Source organism: Triticum aestivum, chromosome 5B (genome assembly GCF_018294505.1).
Source record: "Triticum aestivum cultivar Chinese Spring chromosome 5B, IWGSC CS RefSeq v2.1, whole genome shotgun sequence".
NCBI classification, from domain to species: domain Eukaryota; kingdom Viridiplantae; phylum Streptophyta; class Magnoliopsida; order Poales; family Poaceae; genus Triticum; species Triticum aestivum.
Window position 1 is genome coordinate 515,620,644 of NC_057807.1, and position 8,232 is coordinate 515,628,875.

General features: G+C 41.3%; 1 long non-coding RNA gene across 18 annotated transcripts; it reads right to left on the minus strand.

The window, feature by feature from the left end:
* Window positions 1–1,777: 1,777 nt before the first annotated feature.
* On the minus strand, window positions 1,778–7,677 carry LOC123112870 (uncharacterized). Of its 18 annotated transcripts, none has more exons than XR_006455766.1 (11): window positions 7,142–7,675; window positions 6,705–7,013; window positions 6,339–6,588; window positions 6,104–6,236; window positions 5,958–6,023; window positions 5,479–5,615; window positions 4,633–4,774; window positions 4,269–4,402; window positions 4,007–4,179; window positions 3,219–3,398; window positions 1,778–2,330 (listed from the first exon to the last, which is right to left on the minus strand). It is a non-coding gene; the product is annotated as an uncharacterized lncRNA (long non-coding RNA). The 18 variants fall into 18 exon arrangements; XR_006455772.1 differs by having other exon boundaries at window positions 4,633–4,721; window positions 7,142–7,674; XR_006455769.1 differs by having other exon boundaries at window positions 4,633–4,728; window positions 7,142–7,674.
* Between the last annotated feature and the right edge of the window lie 555 nt (window positions 7,678–8,232).

The following is an 8,232-nucleotide window of genomic DNA, read 5'->3' on the forward strand; positions in this document are numbered from 1 at the left end:
ATACTTCTCGGTGATGACCATAGTTTGAGAAGTTCATGTATTCACTAAGTGCTAATGCTTTGGTCCGGTTCTCTATTAAAAGGAGGCCTTAATATCCCTTAGTTTCCATTAGGACCCCGTTGTCATGGGAGGGTAGGACAAAAGATGTCATGCATGTTCATAAGCACGTATGACTATATTCGGAATACATGCCTACATTACATTGATGAACTGAAGCTAGTTCTATGTCACCCTATGTTATAACTACTAGTTGACCCGTTGCGCCAAATGGCGCAGAGACCTTGTGAAGACATGTTGTCGATGAAAATAGTTTCATGCTACAAGAACCTTCAACTAAATCATGCTATTTTCTAAACATGTTTATTACGTTGTTAAATAATAGTCTGGAAAAAAGGAAACTTTACATGATATGAATATGTTCAGTTTGAAAATATGGCCAGTATGATGAGAGAGTAAAGTTGGCATGGTTGTATTTTTTTAGCAATGGGTTTGGAAAAAGAAGATATTTGTGTGACATGAATAGGCCTAGTTTGAAAATATTGTTATCATCATGAGAAACTTGGTCGTGCATCTTTTTCCTGCAAAAAAAGAGGGAAAAAGATAAGAAACCTAAGAAAAAAACATGTCTTTGTTGTGCATATAAGGAGATATAGGGATCAAGAAGGATTAGGATGGCCCATATGTTATTTAGCTTAGCCCACGTAGAGCGATGCCTGTGGCTCGTGAGGAGCTGAATATGAAGCGGCAGGGGGCGGATCCAGCGGAGACTCTCTATCCCCTCCTTTCTTTCTCTGTTCCTCAACTGGGTGACAGAGGCGTTTCCCCAGCCGCCGACCGGTGCGATATCTTACCTCTTTTGATTTCGGATTTGTCTGCATGCATGGATTTACTTTCCACCCAGCAAAGACCCGCTAAAACCATGTTGTCGATAAAAATAGTTAACATTTTGCAAGGACATATGACGCACAGATCTGTTGAATCCATATGCGCGTTGAAAACGAAATTCATGTTTTAGTTGGTTTAGTAATGGGCAAGGACATATGATGACCAAATTTACCCCTTTAATAAAAAAAGAATAAAGACTATTGTTTATAATGAGATGTACACACATTTTAATTTATCTCTGAGCCAAATGGCGCAGAGTCCAATTTGATACCATGGGCTCGTTGAAAATATTTGCATTTTTTCAATATCTTTATGTTTGAGCAAGCGCAAAGACCATGTCAAACCCAAAAGTGTTTTGAAAATATTTGACTTTGCTAGTGGAAGTAGGTTTTAGCAACTAGGGTAGCATGCATAGAGCCAAATGGCGCAAGGTATATGACATACAACTTTACCACGAAGATGTGCCGCGATATCTTCCTTAACTTAATTATGTTGGAACACATTTGGAGTTCAAATCCATAATTGGTGTCACATCCCTAAATTAAAACCCAAAACACCTACCTTGTGCAACATGGCCTTTTACAATGGGAAACATTATTACCACAAACAGAGTCCAGATGTTACATGTTACATAAGACTTTAGCTTGAGCAACTGTCATACAATAGGTATATAAATTTCCTACGTTTAATCACAGCAGCAAACCTTCCCAAAGGGCAAACTCCCTTATGCAGTGTTGTCCTTTCATGTGTTTTTAAAAAAGGAACCTTTATTTTATTGGTAAATAAACGGTTTGATGGGAACCAAACATTTGGTAGTAGCTTGTCCCACATCTCAATCTCCTATGAAATGAGCGCAAGCGGCCAAAAAACAATTGTTTTGATACAACAACGGTAAGCGAAATGAGTAATCTTCAAAGAAACAGAACATTTACATTAGTATAGTAGCTTTTTTAACCATGCATGTGAATTGTATGTAAACTTTATAGAAGAAGGCCAACTCTAAGGAACAACATGTTGCCATACTCATCCTGCTCTCGCTTCTGGTCATCAATCCGGGGAATCAACTCCTGACCAGCGCCTTGAGCAACAACAACGACAACATGCCCCTTCCCTTCAACATGAAAATCGATCTCAGGATTCAAACAACAGTCAACATCTGATGCTGCTCAGGGTCGCATGAAGAATAATGTGGCCCGTGCTCCTTCCCATAAGTTTGACAAGACCAATGCCATCCACAGTATTCACAACCCCACATGTGTCGCATCGATTTCCTACTGAGCACTCTCCACTGCGGTTTGAAACCCAAACGCCTTGTCTATAATGTCGATGTCGTTGTCCAAGTTTTTTGGGATCCATGTAATGGATATCCTCAAACCACATCGTTTAAACTCTTCGAATATGGCCACTGCTCCTCTCATTGTTCCATCCCCGCCAATCACATAAACCTGTGATTGCCATAAAAGGAATATCCAGACAGGATAGTAAGATCAAGGCCTCAAGAACATGAACAATTGGCATGTGAACCAACACATTTAACATAGTTTCATTTTGCAAGGACATATTCGGTCTAAACCATGCCATGTTGAAAATGTGTTTATCACGTTGTGAAATTCAAGTTTGAAATAAAAGTGTATTTGTATAACATGTAGAACCATCTAAGGAAGCATTGTTTTAGTCAAAAATATGGTTATCACGATGAGAAACCCGAGCTCTAAAAAAACAGATTTGTATAAGATGTAAATATCAACTGAGGATATATATTTTTAACACCATTTGCACCAAACTTTTATTTTCCATGTGTAGGAGGAAAAAAATGACTTATTGATCACTTGAAGCATATAACGGAGATTCAAAAACTGTGTCTTGTTCTCAAGAGAATAGTATACGTATCAAAGTTGCCAGATAAACAGACTATTAATACAGAAACATATTTTAAACCTTGACAAGTTTGTGTCTAGATAAAACATGACAACTTGAAAATGGTCACATCTTACTCGAGAACTAATAATTATATTGGATTTCCCGAAAATGTCAAGCAAGGTTTAATTGATTCTGAAACAATCTAACCACAATAAATAGGAAAAAATAAACAAATGGAAGCCTATTCACGAACTGTGATACTGTGAACCACATTTAACTACCAAAAGTCCAGGTACGAGCCTAGGGGACAGATCCAACATTTGTTATTTCTCAAAATAAGAGGTAGGAGAAAACAACATACACAAAGTAGTGATGGTTCAATACAAAACGTCAAGATTCATTACAATGCTTGGTGCATCTCATAGAAAATGTAGCAGTAAGTGGGATTACACGTGATGAAAGGTTTGCTTCACCTGTTCAAAGACGGATATACCAAAAACAATTCATAGCACGCACCAGCAAGTCCTTCCCCTCATGGTCTTGGAACAAGCCAAGCACCGCAAGAGCACCCCCCCCCCCTCTGGTTCCTCTTCTTGTCCGTCAACCCCATCTCGCTCAGTCAAACCTCTATGTAGCTCTCTCTATCATTGAAGCTGTCAGGTTATCAAATGTACGATATATTTATCAGGAAGTTATTCTAATACTCTAGTAACATAATATAATAACTAATATATTAACAACACTGTTGCTTGAAGGGTCCAATTAGAAGCTCCTACTTATTTTAGTGTGCCAAGCAATCTGTGTGTGCTGCAATCTTCAAGTAAGATGGTTGTGCAATTTTTTGTTCAGTCTTATATAAAGAAGGGGCACATCCTCAAATCTGGCGAATACCGAAAGATGGATAAACTCTCAGCCTTTCACGATGAGCATGATGACCCAATCAAGAAGGCAAAAAGGAAATGAACAAAACAATTGCAACTGAAGAAATCAAGATGCTCCCTGCAAATAACATATCTCAAGAACCTAATAAAAATGAAACTGCGGTCCATAGGGCAGGTTGTTCTTTCCAAGTGAAGCTTTCCAACACTCTCAGATAATTCATGAAGCCAGGACACTATTTTTACAAATTAGATAAGCATCTATTAAACAGAACGAAGCAGGCCAAAGCAAAACATTAATACGAAAATCTCAAACGACCATATCCATCACTTTGCCCAGAGAAATAATGGGAAGATGGATGATTGGAGTTGGTGAAGCTCACCTTGGTGGGGATAAATGTGATAGGAACCTATGTGTTCACGGAGAGCTGACCAATAGGGTTAGCTTGTGTCATTAGCCATGCTTGTCGCTGTTCAACGTGCGCTGCTTGTCAAGCCGATTCCATGGTGCAACGGAGGAGCCACAAGATCCAACCGTATGTACTTGGCAAGAATGCTAAAAAGACAAAAAGACAACACATTCAGCCATGGGGAAAGTGGCAGCAACAAGGACGTGTACACAAGGATACTGCAGATTCCTCTTACCTTCCCATGGCTGAATCCTTTGTCTCGCCACTGAGGGCTGCAGGTACGAGCATGCTTGACTGATTTCTTGTAGTAACCAGGATACATATTCCACCAAATCACCCTTTATGGTTTGCCTATTGTTTTGATATGTTCTACATCATGATCAAACAATTAACAATGCCTAATAAGCAGAATGCAATCCTAAGAATATGCCTTAAAAAATTAGACCAGGTACAAAAAACTACAAATAGCACATGCACAATCTTTTTATGTATATTAGAAAAATGTTCATGTCATATATCTGCATGGTGAAATATTAAGCAATTGTTAACTCAAAATTAGCATCGTAAAGTATATGCAGTTATGGGGAGGTGTTGAATACCTTAGATGCATTGAGAATTACATCAATCAAACTTTTGGCACATAAATCTAGTGGTTGGAGGTGCATTTAGCCATGCTTCTCATCAAGATCTGATCACTTGAATCCGAAGCAAGATGAGCACTTTGTATAGTTAATCAAAAAGCTGAATACGCAAAATGTATCGAGAATTAATTGGTGTACTGCATAAATCAAACTTTTGACCCAAAAAATAAAACCATATAACTTTGTATTAATCTTCAGTTTCTAAAAAATGAACACACTCCATGTATGCATTACTCTACCAAGGATGCACATACAATCTGCATTTCGGCAGCATGTTGGGAACTAAAAAGTGACGAATTGGAGATGTATGAAACAAAAATATGGCAAATACCACGGGAAACAATTGATATATTCCTCACATCTCTGATCAAGCCATTGTAGCCAAAAAAACATGCAGGTCGGAAACACAAAAAATAGATCTTGCATGTTTGTCAACAAACGCCTATCAAAATTCCAAGATCACATATATGACATATCTACCAGACCCTGAATCAAAGTAAATTTCCTTCCTTATTACATTAGCTATTACCCAATGGTGCAGTGGACAGTTATGAACCACAAGCACATTGCATACCAAACAAGTAAGCCAAACCGTGGACAATAAGCGCATAAATCCATTTTTACATAATAAACGTTACATCTTATCATTTTCTATTTGCAAACAAATATGTTGTTATTAGTTAGTCAGTTTGTACTTGTCTAAAAATTAACGAAACATGTTAATATGCAGCAGAAAATGATATTTTTTAACAAGGCCTCCTGGAAACGTGTGCTATATAACCTTTGTGTCTGCGTGGAGCATACCTCAGTTCAGTCCTACAGCCCTTTGATGTAGTCTACAACAATATCCAGCATATCTGAAGTATTTGTTTGCTGCGTCTTCAAGAAGAAACTTAACATGTTTCCAGCAATTGTATTGAACGACTTCTCCGAGAGAATAGCTGCGCAAATGCTATTATGAAATCTGAAGTAACTAAGGTCCGAGTCATCAACAACTACCAAGGTTCTGAATTTCCATGGGCAACACTTCCAGTTTGGATTAGAATCATCAGTTTTAGTACGTTAGAATTTAGTTTTGTATCGCTGAAAGTCATCAGTTTTGGTACTTTAGAGGGTACAAGCTTCTGTAACTCATGGTGAAAAATTCATCTCTATATATTGACATGATTGATAAAAAGGGCAACCTGGTGCATGTAGCTCCCGCTTGCGCAGGGTCCAGGGAAGGGTCCGACCACTTTGGGTCTATAGTACGCAGCCTTTCCCTACATTTCTGTAAGAGTTACCTTGTCCATGTTGGGCACAAGGTCTTGCAGCCTCCTTAGCCTCTTGCTAATGCTTGTTCTTCTTTGCTAAACAACACGAGCAAGAAAAATATCAGTACAGATATGTGGAAGCAAGATGAAAACCAAAAATGTTGCAGGAAACTAACCCTCTTAGTGATGCTTCACGGGTGAGTGGCGCAGACACGCTTGTCTCAAGACTATGCAGGCGACGAAGTCCTGCTGCGGCTGCAAGTAGCCGTCCATGCCGGGCATGTCCAAAGACGTGCTCGACAGGCCAAACTGAATTTGGGCCAAGGTGTTAGTATAAGTGCAGCATTAAACAATTGACAGGCAGCAGAGTCCGGATGTATGTGAAGTGTATATATGTGAGGTATGTCCTACTTGGGATTTGATTTTGCTGAAGTTGGTGACCATGCCGTTGTCACCATTGATGAGCACCTTGGCCTTCTTGCTTCCAGGCGCGAAGAACATGATGTTGGAGTTGGTGTCGTCCCAGGAGCTCATGGAGAGCTCGTTGGAGCCGTTGTCGGTGGTGATACTCTCACTGACATCGGCCGGCGTCATTGGGGCGGGAATGGCCATCCCCATCTCCGTGCGGCATCATGTCCTGCTGCCTCGAAAAGCTCCATAGCTGCATATTAATCGAGAGATTTCCACCTCAGTGAAATCTGAACTTCTCTAGAAATAACATAAAGCATTGTACTTCATAGTCACATAGGCCATACCAGGAAAGAAAATGAGTAGTACCTGACTTTGTTGAATTGGAAGAAACCTTGTTAAAGTATCGATTCTCTTTAAACCAGTAGTCTCTCTTCACAGATTAGAAGAGACTAAATACTAAATCCCCTTGACATGTGACGTCTCACGCTCGACCTCTTAACCTCTTACTGCTAATAAAATTTATCCTCTGAATCCCCATCCCACCGTAGACAAGCTGCACACACAGACACGAAAAAACTAAAATCTCCCTTGACATGTGACGTCTCACGCTTGACCTCTTAACTTCTTACTGCCAATAAAATCTATCCTCTGAATCCCCATCCCACCGTAGACAAGCTGCACACACACAGACACAAAAACTAAAATCTCTCTATCCTCTGAATCATGGAAAAATCAAAGAACAGAGGTTGGGCTAAAAGGCAAGAAAGTGAACAACAAATAAATGAGGAAAAAGAGGAACATACATTAAACCAAGCCCTCCACGGCAGCAGCACCAGTGCAAGAACGACAACAAACTCAACAGGCGACGAGCTCACAAAAATGGAGAGCACAACTGCATGCCGAAGAGGACGCAGATCCGCCACTCCTCTTCGCCTACCCCATCCATCAACCTAGAAGAAAAAAAAACACCTTCTCTGGTCGATGACGCCAAAGATGAGGCGGATCCGCCAATCCTCTGTGTTGGACTGATGAGGAGGAAGATCCGGCAGATCAGGGCGCCGTCATGGAAGGTGTGGCCTGCCTCCCGAGATGGCGCCTTCTCGTCCACTTAGCATGGTCTGACCGTGCTAGCCAGGTGCGGAGGTAGGGAGATGGAGGTGGGGGAGATGAAGCCGGTGAGAGGGAGGAGGGAAGCGGAGGCTGTGGCGGAAGCACAGAGAAGATGAGACGAGGGAGAGAACAAGTGCGTGGGAGGCGGCGAAGCTCCTAGGGCGGAGGCAGGGGCGACGAGGAGGGAGGGAGTCGCGGCGGCAGACGAGGGAGGGAGGAGGAGGAGGGAGGGAGTGGCGGCTGTGGATTGGGGGTAGGGTTTTTGCGGTTGTGCCCGCTGCGCCCATGATGCATGCGCTCACACGCGGCGCGGCAGGAGAGGCTGTCCCGCGCGCACCCAAAAAGCTGGCACCCACCCAATTCGATCCAGCCCGAGCCCACATGTCATACCTGTCCAGATTTCACCACGCGGTTAAAACGAGACAGATGAATTCCCAACGAGGATCTAACGAGCAGCAGCGAAAAAAAGACCATGTTGACCATGATCGAACGGCCATCGAAGGAAGCGATCGAGGGAGCCCTCTCCATGCGAGTTGGCTAGCCTCTGTATTGTTTTAAATTACATGATGAATTGCATCCGACATAATTATTTATCACTGATCCAATGCCTACAAGTTTTTCACATATTGTGCTTTGCTTATTTACTTTTCCGTTGCTGCTGTTACAATTACTACAATATTGCTATCGTTACTGTTATCACTGTTACCGTTACTATCATACTACTTTGCTACTAAATACTTTGCTGCAGATACTAAGTTATCCAGGTGTGGTTGAATTGACAACT